The sequence below is a fragment of the Gigantopelta aegis genome, chromosome 14 (genome assembly GCF_016097555.1).
Source record: "Gigantopelta aegis isolate Gae_Host chromosome 14, Gae_host_genome, whole genome shotgun sequence".
NCBI classification, from domain to species: domain Eukaryota; kingdom Metazoa; phylum Mollusca; class Gastropoda; order Neomphalida; family Peltospiridae; genus Gigantopelta; species Gigantopelta aegis.
The window spans coordinates 51952876-51969758 of record NC_054712.1 but is presented as its reverse complement, the minus strand read 5'-3'; positions in this window follow the sequence as shown (position 1 = coordinate 51969758).

Genomic DNA, 16883 nt, shown 5'->3' with positions numbered 1-16883 from the left:
CTGTATGGCACAAGAAGTGATCTACAGAGAACAGTATCGTTTATAGTTACTGCTGGCCTCGACGTGTAGTCAACAAGCGAACGAAAAAAAGAAGATCTGTGATACGCCAATACATTAAATTGATATTGATCACTCCAAAGTAACGAAATAACTACAAATGTAAAGGGATATGATTGGAGTTATCTCATTTTGTTATTATTAAATCATTTAGTGAAAACAGAACGACAACTGTCGTTTCGACAGCCAAATAAAGATTATATGATTTGGCAGAAAGGGTCCTCCATAGAAAAACGAAATGAATGGTTTAATTTGAAGACTGTGACGTAATGTAATGTGTCAGGTGAACTAATGAGAAGACAGCGGTATTAGTGTCTGCGGATAAAATGACGTCATTTCGCTGTGTACATTTACTGTTAATTTAAATGGAAATTTATAAATTTACATCGTGTATGTAACAAACAGCTCATTGGTTAGAGCGAGCCTCGGAGACCGCTTTATTTACAATCGCAGGTCTACATGGTTAGTTGTCTCTCGTTCCAACCAATTCTTTATGACGTGACTGGCATATCAAATATCGTGGTATCTGCTGCCCTGTCTATATGATTGATTCGTGGCTGATAACGGGAAGAAAACACAGTGTAAAGGTAATTAATGAGCACTTTCTCTCTTGTTAGTCAGAAGTACCATTTACTAGAAACGTGTTAGCCAATTTGCTGGTTTTTGGTTGAGCCGTTATGACTCTCTGTGGTAACGTCATCTCGTAACGGTAAAGTCTGGACTGGATGACTGATTAATGCCTGGACCATACAAGCAAGCGATAATTAACGTTTACAGACTTTGTTAAAGTATTGAGTTTGAAATTAAACTTCTGCAAGCAAGGGCACTGAAAGTCTGAATCGTTACATGCAAATGGTTTGGCGTTTTAATGACGTCACAGTCCAGATTTTAAACAGTTTGTAGGAAACGAGGTAGGTTATCTCTGTACCAGGCAGAGTCCAGTGGAATGTCAGTCAGTCATTCAACTATCCTTTGAAGGTTCAAGCACGTCTGTCTGGGGCAAACCAGTGTTCCTCTGGAAATATGTACAATACATGGTGCGGTGTAGAATATTGATTGAAAGGTGTGAGGTGATCTCAGAATTAATGTATAAATCCATGAAGTTAATAAGGACCCCCCCCCCCCCCCCCAAAAAAAAAAAACAACAACAAAAAAACTAAACAAAAACAACCAAGATCACATGTCATAAACCATGTTTTACACGTATCCACATTTTTAACAAATCAGTATATTACCCCACCCTGCCAATCCCCCGTAATAAACCGAAATTCTTTATTTATCACTATGTACAATCAGGTATTTCAGTAATTCAAATCATCCTGAAAAAAAGTTCAACGTATATTCTATTGTGTGCCTTATGAGGTTCGCCACCAGAGGTCGCAAGGCGACCAAAAATATGTTAATCTCATGAAATAAACCAACAGAATATTACATATTTGTATGCGTTAAGTCGACCACAGTCTACTGAGATCACACGTGCTTGCTAACATAAGCAAATGGGTCTTACAAATGAAGCCCGTGAATACAAACAATTTAAAGAACGTGCGTGGGTGAGAAAAACACGCGTGGTCGGGATTGGAGTACAATGGCTATTCTGTCCTTTTCAACGCAGGTGAGCTCGACAAAAAGGGATAGAAAATTGCAAATAATATTTCTACCAAGGGAGGTAACTCGTTTATGCGCAGCGGTAAAACGTAATATGGTGTAAGCGGTCTCGGTGGTGTCATAAGGCATAAGGCTGGTAGGTACAGGGTTCGCAGCCCGGTACCGGCTCCCACCCAAAAGCGAGTTTTAACGACTCATCAATGGGTAGGTGTAAGACCACTACACCCTCTCACTAACCACTAAAACCTGGACAGACAGACCATATAGCTGAGGTGTGTGCCCAGGACAGCGTGCTTGAACCTTAATTGGATATGAGCACTAAAATAAGTTGAAATGAAATGAAGTAAAGATGGTGCATATCGTTTCACGTTTAATTTATTTGTGTACCAAAATTGTATCAAATTAAAGGTTCAAACACGCTGTCCTAGGCATACATTCCCACTGCCTTGATTGCCGGGGTAATTGCCAATAGTTGTTTGGTAGCTAGAGCGGAGGGAAGGTGCAACCGGACATTTTTGTAGGAGGCAGACTGGTTTTTGCTCGAATTAAACTGGATACCAACATTTATTCATATTAGCATTGCTACCAAATAACTATATAGGGTTATAAACGAATCACTACGGATTTTTACATGGATTACAACTAATTTTGCGGGTAGAATAAACTGTAGAATGATGGAAATATATACATGGTAAAAAGTTTTTTGATTAGCACATTTTGCCCGAATATCTCTATCGTTTTTGCCTGATTTGAGAATTTGCACCAGTACTAGGAGCCACCCCTGCCCTCCCCCACCCCGTCTCGTACGTTTGTGCAACCGTGTAAAGGATCGGATGTCGGAGTGAATGTGTCAACGTAGGAACCAGAGTACTTTCGATCAGCAGATATTATTCAGAGAACAAATATTTATGCAAATAAGGTAAGTTGGTAACTGGTTTTGGTCAGTTTCAATTCCTCGTCTGTGTTGATTTTCATTTTTATGTCGTATTAACCCTAAATAAATATATTCCAACATCTTGTCGATTTGTTGTTTGTTTTGATGTTGTTGTGTTTTTGTTTTTTGGTCGTGTCCTGTCCTGTTCTGTTCTGTTCTGTTCTGTTCTGTTTTGATATTTTTGTTTGTTATGATGTTGTTTTTGTTTGTTTTGTTCTGTTCTTGTTTATTTTCTATTTTTATTTATTCATATTCTTCTTCTTCTCCTTCTTCTTCTTCTTCTTCCTCTTCTTCTTCTTCTTCTTCCTCTTCTTCTTCTTAATTAATTAAAAAAGAGTATATTTATTTAAAAAACAAATTTGGGGGGGGGGGGGAGGGGGGTCTGTTTCTTTTTGTTTGTTTGTTTGGTTTTTTCTTTTGTGTTTTGCTTTCTTGTGTCCGTGTTGGTTGATGAGGGATGTTAATGTTTATTTTTTTAATATTCGTTTTTGTTTTAACATTTTTGTTTTACAACCGATTACTATTAGTGCATAAAAAAAACCCTGACGAACTGAAGACAATCAAATAACAGCGCTATTACGCTTGATTTATTTTTGGCGTTCACGGCCCAGTGATTCGTCAATATCACAGGTGGACAATGTCCCTGATGTCCAATATATACATATGTATTTGTTTCCTTTGAAGTTGATTGATGGGTGGATTTACTTCTTTTCTCGGCGGTGGGCGATCCAACAGAAGTGAAGAGGTCAATACGTTTTCGAGTCGACTGGTACACATTGCGTTCGATTGTTTTCTTTTGAAACGCTACCACTCCACTGCCTGTTACCGACACATGATTTATAACGTGTAGGTAGATCAAACAGACTTTGCTGTGTTATTAGATACTGAGATTAATGGGTGTAAAACAAGTCTTGATTAATCCAAAACTAATTATGTTTCTGAGGATCTCTTATTCTCTTCTCTCTTTTTTCAGTCTGCGGTCGGGTGTGACGTATGGTGGTATGGTTAGTGATTGAATAACGGTTAACAATCGTGCTCAATAACACTGCACGTATATTGACGTCAATAGAGTACAGGTTACTGTGTGAAGAAAAATGGCTTTTTAATAAACAAAATGGGATAAAATTAATTAGATACTAGTAAGTAGGTAAGTAGGTAAATCTGCTAATGGGGGAATAGAGGAGAAAGTGAGAAAGTGAGTGAGTGGATGGATAGATAGATACATGGATATGTTCTGCCCCGGAACCACTCTCTGGCTATGTCAGAGACTGAATCCGTGGTGGACGTGCCTGCAATCTAATTAAAATTAGCTCCACTATTACATGTGGATCTGACACCAGGCAGTTGGAGCTCATGTCCACCAATCAAAACCTTACTTGCAGAATCATGCCAGTGATTTGAAAATAATTTGAAAACATTCCGAATTATCCTGAGAGTATACGACATGTTTGATGTGAATTACGAATGCCTTATTTAGACCAGTAAAACTAATTTTAATCAGATTGCTAACAACACTGCGTAGTCTCCAATGTCCATGTAACATTTCGTCTGTAAATAATAATTTAAATATTGACCAATCACACTTCGCCTTTTATAACGTTATTTGGGAGCATACAAATTCTAGAAATATCGGGCTTCTATTTTAGTGGCCGCAGTACAGCGAACCATATCAATACGCACGGGATGGGTTATCAGTCTTCAATTTTACATTACAAATTATTTATTTATTAAAAAAACTAAAAACTAAATCAGTCTTCAGTTTTACATTACAAATTATTTATTTTATAAAATAAAACATGTTTTAAGGCATTCGTAATTCACATGAATAATTCGGAATGTTTTCATATTTTAATTAGATTGACGTGCCTGAACCTTTATGTATAGGGGCACGTTAAATGAGTTCCCATTCCCATATATGGATATGTGTATGAAAGAAAGAACGAACAAACTAAATAAGGGCGAATGAATAAAGTAATGATTTATTAATGAATTTAATTAATGATCATGTTTAGAAATTTTACTTTCACTTCCTTTATAACCCTTCCGTTATTTTAAAATATTAATGCAGTAAAAAACAAAACGTACCAATTGATTGTGTTGCTCGGTTTGCTTGGTTTCTGTTGGCTTTTAAAAGTGTTGGGGGTTTTCTTTGCGAATGGAAGGAAATGTTTTATTTAACGACGCACTCAACACATTTTACTTACGGTTATATGGCGTCAGACATATGGTTACGGACCACAGATATTGAGGGAGAAAACCCGCTGTCGCCTCTTCATGGGCTACTCTTTTCGATTAGCAGCAGGGATCTTTTACAAGCACAATCCCATAGACAGGATAGCACATACCACGGTCGTGGTGCACTGGCTGGAGCGAGAAATAGCCCAATTGGCCCACCGACGGGGATCGATCCAAAAACCGACCGCGCATGAAGCGAGCACTATACCACTGGGCTACGTCTCGCCTCTCTCTCTTTGCGAATGGGGGCTGTGCTGTAATTGCAGGAAGTATTTGTGTTGTCTTGAATTTCCAGGAAAATAGAAAGTACGATTAAAATTACGAACGGTTCGACATGCTGAGCGAAAAAACATTTGAAACATAATGATATGGCACAGCATTAACTGAAACTGATTGATAATCATGCCGCGTAATTTACAGTAAGCGAAATTTTCACTGGACGATTTCAACCACGCCATCAACTCCTATTCTACTTTAATGTCCACGGCGCGTGTTTGAAAGCAGTTGAGTTTATTTGTTGTCAGCGGGAACATTTTCTCGTTTGTTCACGAAAAGAACATCATCATATCTTAATAACAATCATCAGTATCATCATCCTCATCATCATCATCATATTCACTATCATCACCATCCTCATCATCATATTCACTATTATTATCATCATCATTAGCATCATCATCACCACCACCACCACCACCATCATCATTCATAATGTTTTCATCATCATCATCAATCATCATCATCATCACCACCACCATCATCAACATAACCACTATCATCATCATATGCACTATTGTCATTATATTCACTATCATCATCACCAACATCATCATCATCATCATCATCGTCAAAATCATCGTCGTCACCCAGCCTAGTTATTACCCAGCCCAACGATATATTACAACTTGACATATTCGTAACTATATCTACCTACTACCACAGAACTGGCCCAGCGACCCTTTCACTATATAAAACCTAACGGTCCGGGCTGAAATCCTCTTTATTAATTAGTTGTGTCACTGCGCATGACGAGATGACGCCGGCCTCATCATTCCCACCATTAGACAGTCATGTAGCAACGTCCGCCCAGTTTTATGGCTGACGTCGTAGCAGATGCTGCTAGAGGTGGCGACCTCTCATAAACTTGAAGACGTTGGTCATTCATTGTGTTTGATTTGTTATTACGGTGACGCGCCAGATTTAGATTACGTCCAGTTGCTAAATGGCTGATGTGCTCGCGTGAGCCTCATAAATAACAGAGAACTGTTGTAGAACCAGTGTCCTAGACGGAAGAGCCGGCCGAGGCCGGCACCTGTGCCCAGGACAGGCGTGCGCTACAGCAGCTTGCTCTGAATGTGCACGTTAAACACTCTGACCTGACCTGTAGAACCAGAAGAACTGCCTGTAGATGTATAGAGCCTTAAGCTTAATGTTTTAAAATTTAGAACACACTTGTTGGAAAAAACCCCAACAAAATAGCTAATGTTGCGGCTAGTAGGTGGTGGGTTCGTATCTCAGACCCTGCTCCAGTTCAAAATGGGTGTACTCGATGGTTGGGGTTGGGAAGGTGTGGAAGGCCATGACACCAACTTCTTTCTCAGTAAACACTATTAAAGGGACATTCCCGAGTTTGCTACATTACCCGCCTGCTACCGATTTGATCGGGCTGCTGGTGCTTCCTTGCACCTGCCAGTGCAGGCGGTCCCTCCTCTCCCCTCCCCCCACCTTTCCTGTCATGGACGGAGGAGCCGGCCAAGGCCGGCTCTTGTGCCCACGACAGGCGTGCGCTACAACAGCTTGTTCTGAATGTGCACGTAAAACCCTATGACATGACATGACATGACATGTTTGCTACATTGTAAGTTGTTTCCGACTAATAAAATATTTCTACGATTAAACTTACACATTAAATATATTTTCTTGTTTAGAATATCAGTGTCTGTATATTCAATGTGTTTCTGGTCGTCGTAATATTTGTGAGTAGCCCAAACTGGATTTTGTCATCAAATAATTTCGTGCGTACGAAAATATTTTTTTGGAAATAAAATGAAATTTAACCTAGTACAAATATCAGAACGATGCGAAACACGTTTAATATGCAGCCACTAATATTTTATGTAGAACAATATATTTAATATGTAATTACAGTCATCAGAAAGTCTCTGTTAGTCGATAACATCTTAAAAAATGCAGCAAACTCAGGAATGTCTCTTTGACATCTGTAATCGACAGACAAATCATATAGTTGAGGTGTTTGCCCAGTACAGAATGCTTGGATGTAACAACGGACATTAATTAAAATCCCGAATTAGCTTGCCCAGAACAGCCTGCTTGAACTATACTTGGGTAAAAGTAAAATTTAGTTTTTCTCAACGACATCACTAGAGAACATTGACTATTAATTATCGGCTATTGGATATCAAACTGTTGGTAATTGTGACACACAGTCATCAAGGAAAGCACCATAGACCTTTCTTTTAGCAACAAGAAATATTTTATAAGGATTTTTTCCGCGGACAAGACAGCACAAATCACGGTCTTTGATATACCATTTGCGGGGTATTGTTTGTGACAACGGCGAGTGTTTAACCGACTGAGATAAATCCCTCCTCTATGAACATATAATGCATCATATTATATATGAACTTCAGAAGAAAAAAACCCCAATGTTATGCATATATTCATGAATTGAATGTTGAAGAAAATAATTCGTGATGACGTGGAACGTGTAACTGCAATCGAAGCAGCTCGTTACGACACGGAATTTATGTTAAGTGTCAAGGTCAAAGAAGCGTTTTTCGGTAATTCTACAGAAGGGCAATGTCTTGGTGCCCTAATGCAAGTCGTTATCTGATAGGCCCCCGGAGTGTGGTACGCCATATTATTACCAGGATGACGCGGCACGTTTTTGGCGCGTAGTCCCACGCGCGGAAACGTAACCCTACTTTCACACCTTATAATGTCGTGTTTCAATGTATTTTTCACGCCGTGTACTCCTCCTCAAGTCGGACAATTTGCAGACCAATCTCGACAAGTCTCTCCGGACGAATCCAACATTAGTAAATATGGTAAAAACTGTCAAATACATAGTAAATCCATTGTTAAATGGAATCTTTTCACACGTTTTTCGCTTGGAGTCAGTGGCTGACACGTGAAATTAGCATATGTCGTTTTCCTTGGGGATGTTCATTCCATTTTATGTGGTTAATTTAAGCTATAGAAATTAACACTAGTTTGTCTGCAGACGCTAAGTAGCCAATGTTGCCCAATACTCTTGATGAAAATTCTAAAAGGTCATTATTGTATTTCATTAAAAAAAAATTACATTTATTTGTTGTAAATGAGTACTAATTAACATAGTCCCATATATGTTTTGCGAAATTCATTTACCGATTGAAATGTTTGTTATTTGATGTAAAAATTGCATTTTCCCTTCTTTTTTGTTGTAAAAACAGCACCTGTCAAAGAAGTATGGTTAGCAGGGGCGGATCCAGACTTTTTATGAGGGGTGGGGTGGGGGTCTGTGTGGGGTAACAGTAAAAAGGGCACATGAACCAACCTACCACAAGGACAATGGACAAACCAATGAGTCTTTAAAACCAGAAAAAGAGGCAGTTGAATACATTTAGGGATGACGGAAAAACCTAACACCCTACACACCCCACACCACCCCGCCGAATTCGCCTCTGTTTAGACTTTAGGTGTAAACATGTAAGCGATAAATGTGAGGTACGCCTTTGATCGGTGGACCACCCTGTTATAGTGACGACAACATATACATAATTAGCAATAAAATCAACTCTCATACTACAGAGTCACTTCCTTGCTTGTGTAACACAATGGTAAACCGTTCGCTTGATGCGCCGTCGGTTTCGGATCGACCCCCATCGGTGGGCCCAGTGGGCTATTTCTCGTTCAAGCCAGTGCACCACGACTGGTATATCAAAGGGCGTGGTATGTGCTATCTTCTCTGTGAGATGGTGCATATGTAGCAAGTTTCCTCTTCAAGACTGTATGTCAAAATTACCAAATGTTTGATATCCAATAGCCAATGATTAATAAATTAATGTGCTCTAGTGGTGTCATTACACAAAACAAACAAACAAACAAACTCCTTGGTTGAGTAACCATAATTAACATAATGTTATACATAACTTACTTTGTCTACATTATACATATATACGGTATACTACAAGTAATAGATGGGCTATCGTGACTATATGACTATATAACGTCATGTGCCCAAGTGCTACCGTTCTACGTCAAAGGTCAAATCGTACGGAAACTGCCGAGACGAATTAGTTGGTTTTATTATTCAGGGGAATATATATCTATTTTTTTTAAATGTAAAATAGATGTCATGTTTAAATTTACGTTTACTAATTATTATGTCTGGGGAAAAAAAGACACACAAACCTTCATGTCTATAAAAGAACAGTCTTGTTTGTGATTTAAAACTAAATACAACTGTCTTGAAACAAGACGTTGACGAGGTGTGTAGGTGCAAAAGTGAAGCAAGTACGTTCTGGTTTAACTTACATGCACTATTAAAATAAGATGTATTTTATAAACAAACTTGTAAAATGTAAATTTATGTGTAAATCAGCGAATGCACTAGAAGAAAATGTTATAAAAAACCCAACACATTTTTAAATGTTATAATAGTGCACTTGTAATGCCATGAATGCTTACTAAAATAATTATGACAAAAGGACGAAAAGTGAAAGCACATTAAATATTGTATGGCTCATTATACGTATTGATTAAGGATGCTTGTGTGTACACGCTAACGTAACCGCCCCCATTCCCAGATAGAAATCCAGACAAAAATTGCAAAATGTTTGGCTTATTATCTGCGAGGATAAGTGGTTGCGATGCTATGACTTATTCTATGTGTGGGTCAGAAATAATTTTTATATGAAAACGTGAAGGAAAAGGGTGGGGTGGGGGGGGGGGGGGGGGGGGGGGGGGGGTGGCGCTGGAAGAAGATAAAATCAAGACATGAAATTGTATGGCTTATTGTGTGTGTGGATCAGACATTCATTTTTATATGTTAATGTAAAGACTGCCAAAAGCAGATTTATGGTTTATTGTATAGAACAGCTAACTTCAGACGGAAATGCAAATCCATGGACTATTATATGTATAAACACACAAAACAAACAAACAAAACACACATAAAAACTCCCACAAAAAACCCCAACAACAACTAAAAAACAAACAAAAAAACCCTACACACTCACACTCGCACATACGTAGACAAAACCTCAACTACAACGAATACATATACAATATAGATATGCATGTATGTCTTATTATACCAGTTGATCGGGAATGTATTTATTTTTAACAAAAAAACAAAACAAACAAATTGTGAGTAAGTTTGGCAACCCTTTATAACACGCTAGCGATACATCCAACATCCATTCCACGTGAAGTTTCCAATTTCAATTAACGATGACTTGTTTCGCCGACAACGAAATTGTTCGGATCGGTCGATTATGTTTTATCACTCAAATTCGCTACAAAAAGCTTCCGTCAACTTGTTTACATTAAAAATAATTTGTGCTTCAAATAGTTAACACCGAGTCTTGAAGACAGGAACTTGGGGCCGCTTTAGGCTACAGGTCTTCAACTCCGACTTATAAAGGATCTCTTGGCACCAAGAGTCCTTATCTCTGAGCGTCTGCAAGGGCAAAATCGATGTTGCTGTAGACAAACGGGGCGGGTTGCAGTTGTGCCTTCAGTATTCTGCAAGACAATGGCGGCAATTGTCGAAAGAAAGAACAGAAAGTGTAATCAATTCCAGGTAAACATATTCTTCTGTAACCCGTGACCACTTTAGCATCTTAGCTTTAGCGCACCTGAGAAACCGGAAATTTAATTTACCTGCGTTAGAGTGGTTGTCGTCTGCCAACGAAAGCGTAGGAATCCCCGAGGACAAAGCCGCATCACTCAAGATTGTCAGAAAACCCACTATAATCGGAAAGATACGGAAACGTCCATTAAGCAATTGACGATTATTTTGAGGAACATAAAGATTTTTTCTTCACCTGGAAAATCAATTTTGCTTTCTTCTTCATCTTTTTTTTAACTATGAGTTTGCTGTATTAATTCGAGTATTGTGTTGACGTGGTTTGAAATCTCCGTTAATGACAAGAACACACTCGCTGATAAATCGCTTTGATTGTAGTAAATTTCCCTAATTAAATGTAGTTTCACGTGTATCTGATCACCTTGAATATATTTAAAAAAAACCCCAACTTAAAACATACATGCAGCATAAAGAGGTAAATGACACTCTTTCAAAAAAAATGTATATAGCAAAAAAGGCATATGACTAGGTTTACTTTACAAAAAAAACCTCATTAAGGATACATACCACCAGATTAAGTGTCGTAGACGACAATAGTGACATATGTGGTTAAAGCTTCTACATACACTCTGTTAATAATCATAATATATGATATTAATGATCGAAATTGGAACATAAATTGCTGGTTTTGCTTGTAACAAAGTGTGTCGTGCTAAACTGAGTAGGTCGACAAATGAGTTTGAAGCATTAAAGCACCTGATACTAACTGAAATTTTCTCTCTCTCTCTCTCTCTCTCTCTCTCTCTCTCTCTCTCTCTCTCTCTCTCTCTCTCTCTCTCTCTCTCTCTCTCTCTCTCTCTCACTCTCTCTCTCTCTCTCTCTCTCTCTCTCTCTCTCTCTCTCTCTCTCTCTCTCTCTCTCTCTCTCTCTCTCTCTCTCTATATATATATATATATATATATATATATTATTATACCAAATAAATCATTAATTAATTAACTTAACTGTTTACTTGTTAGTTGAAACAATACTTTATAACAAGTATTTCACACGTATCACCTATGACCGACATGGTCACTTAAACCATTGTTATGACACTTATTGTACTAGTCGTAAAGACTCCGAGGAACTCAAAGACGTCTTGAATACCCCATCACGGTTTCTGCCGGAGGGTAAAACGGGTATGGCGCCATATCCAAATGTTTTGACAGAATGGGTTGGCTTTGTTTGTTTGTTTGTTTGTTTTTCTGGGGATTTGTTTTAAAGTTAACATTTTGACAAAATTAATTACTGTTGTCATTATTGTATGATTTTTCTTAGCCCTAACCCCAAATTTAACCCATTTTCTTTTTGGGGGAGGTCCCCCATACCCCTTGTTGACTGGTTGCATTCAATTCCATAGTGTCATACCCAAAAGTTTCTTTCTGGGCGAAACACGGCCCGGCCCGTGAATGACCACATTTGCCATACAAGTATTAAATACCCCGTGGATGACCACATTTGCTATAGAAGTTTTGAATACCCCGTGAATGACCACTTTTGCTATAGAAGTCTTGAATACCCCGTGAATGACTACATTTGCTATACAAGTCTTGAATACTCCGTGAATGACCATATTTGCTATAGAAACCTTGAAGACTCCGTGGATGACTACATTTGCTATAGAAATCCTGAAGACTCCGTGGATGATCACATTTGCTATAGAAGCCTTAACGATTCCATGGTTGACCATGGAATTAACCACCATTTTGCCAAATGACCATTCCACTCTGCTGAGATATGGTTTTGATCGGGAAAAACGGTTTTCCCGTTCATATTTATTACAGAAGTTTGTGTTCATCATAGAAGTCTTTCCTAAACACTTCTTGGATGGCTGAAAAGGGTACTAATATACAGTATACGACCACTTTTATAACAAATATTTTAAAGATTCCATGAATCTGAAAGACGTAATAATGACCACCTTTATAACAAACGTCTTAAATACTCTATGGAGCTAAAAGACACTCTTTATCATAGAACTCTTAAAGACCCCACGAAGCCGAAATATATGTTTATGACCCCGTTGTTTACAAATCTTGAAGATTATGGGCTGGAAGAGGTACATTACAAATCTTAAATAGTTGGTACCAAATGCAAAGACAATTATGCATGGATGTTTCAAAGGTCGGACAATTATGCATGGATGCTTCAAATGGATGCTTCAAAGGTCGGACAATTGTGCATGGATGCTTCAAACGTCAAACAACACTAATACCATACAGAGTTGTGCAATGACATTCGTGGAATTTGAAACAAAAAGACAACAACAACAACACAACGAAATTAGTGTATTCCAGTTCCAATGGAAGCAATAACGTTCCCTTGAGTTCTGAAAAGAAACATGTCGTTCTGCTGTATTTCTCAGGAATAATGAAGTTTGTCTATCTTTCTAAGAACCGCACTGGTCTTTTTGTTGTTTGGATATTTTGGGAATTTTTCCTCTTTTTTGGCGGAAGTGGAGGACGATCGACGGATTATGTTTCTGTATTGTAAAATGTATTTCTATGGGGGAAAAAAAGAACTTTCCTCAAATACCCTTTTCTCGTTGATATCGGAGAATTCTTATTCGGCTTGTAAGACTAATAGAAGCACTTACGTTAATTGGTTATACTCCAGTGTACATGTTTTTATTTCTTCTTCAAAGGAAAGATTACCCCCGACAAGTTCAAATTGTGGTCGCCAATTTAAAGCAGAGCTTCAATATCCATATCGCGAATAGTAGTGTTGAATGTGCGCGGAATGTAAACACGGTGTTATCTATGTACGTGGAGTTATCTCTACCGTCCACTCGGGTTTCAACTCCCGCAAGTCAGAATTGACACTAACAAATCCAGTAGTATCAAATCAAACTAATTACGGGGTCGGGTTCTCTCGCGGCGTGAGGTCCCCAGAAAACTTGACTCCATTAGTTAGCAGACGACCGCTATCGCCGTCCGTCTGCTTGCCAAAAGACGCTCAACATTGAGCGCCAATTTTCACTTAATTAAAATCAATGTGTTTGATTAAAAACTATCGATACGATAACTGCGCCGCCTTCAGAGGTTTTTCAGACTTTTCTACCAGGGACTTCTGGCTGCCGTTCCCATTTTCGGAACCGAGACCCCGGGCAGCACCGCAGGCACTTAGTCAAATTAAATACCCCGCTGTCAGGTTTGTGCCCTCTATCGGCGATTCAGATGCATTTTTGTCCCGACATAGTTACTCTTTTGCCTTCAGAATGCCGATAGCCAAGTAAACACGTGTCAGTCGTTGGTCTATTAAGTGCCAGGAATGTCAACAACTCGTCAGATTGACTGCCTAACACACAGCGGAAATGAAAAGTATGATCTCGGAAATGCATCTCGTAGAGTCTCGCGAGAGTTTCGGGGTTCCCGCCTTCGGCTCGTGATGACAGTTTCGGACGCAGCTTTCATCAGTTTTTACAGACTGATCTCGGCCGCATCAGAACGCCACCGATGACACTGCGATTTCGCTTAATCATACAGAGGCGACCTTTTGTATTTTATTTGCTAAGTCGAGATTTCATTACAGATTAACTGTATTAACCACAAGAGCCGCTTTCATAAGCCAAAGTCAAATTTCCGTCGACGAAATGAAAAAGAGAAAAGCGGGCAACGACAAATTTTTCGCTATTTTTCTTGTTCTACAAAAATGAAATTAATTTTAGTGTCGCTGCCGTCTTCCATTTTAAATAGCTATTGCTAGGGTTTCGGAAAATGTTGATTAAATTTTATTGAAAAGAAAAACGAATGAAATAATTTAAACAAAACACGAGACAGGATTCCATTTTAACTTGTTGAAACCTTCGTGATATTTTGTCCTCAAAGATCATGATATGGTGTGGGGCTTTTTGGTTGTGTTTTTGTCGTTTTTACCCCGTCACTTTATTGTTTATAGGGATGATGGGGAGAAATTCAATGATCCATAATATTAATCACAGTGACAATTACGGTCAAATAACTAATTAAGAAAACGCAGTTTTACTTAAAAGCTATATTTACAAAGCACATTAAGCAGTTTAGTTGCTTTAAAAGAGAAAATAAGATACAAAGAAACAATAACTAATTAATAAAATAAAACTAATTAATAAGTAATAAAACATTGCATGTTACTTTTTATTTCTATATTAATATTATTCTGTTTATATTATTATTACACTGTAGATATAGTACTGTATGATAGTCGTCAGCACCATATTTATATGTTAATATGGAACAAAAATGTGAGTGTCATCCATTTGTTTAGACGAAAGCAATGTGTAGCATCGGCCATTTTGCCCTTCATGAATCTTTGAAATTTTGTTACAGAAAAATAAAGTATCGCACACGTACACGAACTTGTGCTCCCTATAAATATTGTAGGCCTATTCAGTAACTTGTTTCAGTTTCGTCATACTGAAGACTGAAATACGAGAAATTCAATATACGAAAATAATTTGAAGTTACCGTAAATTAATGTCAACAAATGATGTCGTAAAATAGGTTTCCAATTTGGCTGTCGCAATTATTATTTTATTGTTTGCATACAATTTACCAATATATTACTTACAAAATAATTTAATTAACACCCCAATATAAGATAATGTCAAGTAAATATATTATCTTTAATATAATTGAAAAAAATATGTATCCCGTTACCTTTTTGCCCATTCCATACGACCATAAGTCATATGCGTGTATTTTGAAATATATAATAATGTTTATGTAATTATAAATTGTTAGATGGACGCGTGGATGTGTGTATGCACATTTTCATGTTTGTGTATAAGTGAACGCACAAAAGTCTATGTGCATTTTATAACATTATATACGGATATCGTAAAAAAAAGAAAAAAATCACAGGATTCATAAAATCACTGCGTATGTTTTTGATCCCACCAACAATAGAATATCAGCGATTAATTCCATGAAGCATTACCCTTTGAAGTCGACGTGAATTAAATACCCCTGTCTCAGTCACTTACGGCGATACGAGCCCGCGGAGGCCATGAAGTCAGCCCACATTAGTTTAATTCTTTTATCAACGCCAGTTCACACAGGAATAACCCCTGCCTTATCACTTTCTTATCTGGAAAGCAACGAACGCTTCAGTTCTAACCGTCAACGGTTATTGTCCTTTGCAATTTGCCTAATTATCGCCCTTGAAGTAAAGGTTGCATCGTACTATATTGGGTGTTTTCGGGTCAAAGTTCGAGGTGAACTTACACATTTATATAAGATATGAGCAGGCGTTAATATTGTCCGGAGTATAAAAGGGATCGGGCTCCCTCTAGCTTTGGTTAAGTAAATATTAGTTTACTTTGTATAAGGCGAGAAAACTTGTTATTCATGTCATTAAGACATTATATTAACGTTGAGACCCCCTCTAATACAACATCCTAGACCTGCTTCTAGTAGGGTCTCTTTAGCTTACGTTTACCATGGACTCGGTCACTGGTGATGTCAGAGGTTTTGTCCAGGGTAAACGTGCCTGAACCTAAGGTTCTTTATTGGATACAGACACGGAGAAAGGTTTTTATTAGGTTACGTTTTTAGAGCTTAGACACAGCTAGTAAGGTAAGGGTGTTCATTCGTATTTATGATGAGTCAGGTCAGGTCAGGTCGTAGTTTTTAACATTCAAAACAAACTGTTGTAGCACACGGCTGTCATGTGCGCAGGTGTCAACGTACGCATGCGTCCTCGTCCAGGACATTTTGATGAGTTCTAGGACCGATCTGATATAGTCGAACTACATGTACAGAGTTATTTCCCTTCCCACCCGTTGTTCTGCGATTGGTTTATTTTATTCTGACCGGCCTCGGTGGTGTCGTGGTTAAGCCATCGGGCATAACGCTGGTAGGCACAGGGTTCGCAGCCCGGTACCGGCTCCTACCCAGAGCGAGTTTTAACGACCCAATGCGTAGGTGGAAGACCACTACACTTTTTTGTCTCTGACTAACTACTAACAACTAACTACTAACAACTAACAACTAACTCGCTGTCTTGGACAGACAGCCCAGCTAGCTGAGGTGTGTGCTCGGGACAGCGTGCTGTAAACTTAATTGGCTATAAGCACGAAAATAAGTTGAAATGAAAATATTTTACTCTGTGGTGCCTGTTTTCCAATATATATAGAATAAGAAAGAAAGAAATGTTTTATTTAACGACGCACTCAACACATTTTATTTACGGTTATATGGCGTCAGACATATGGTT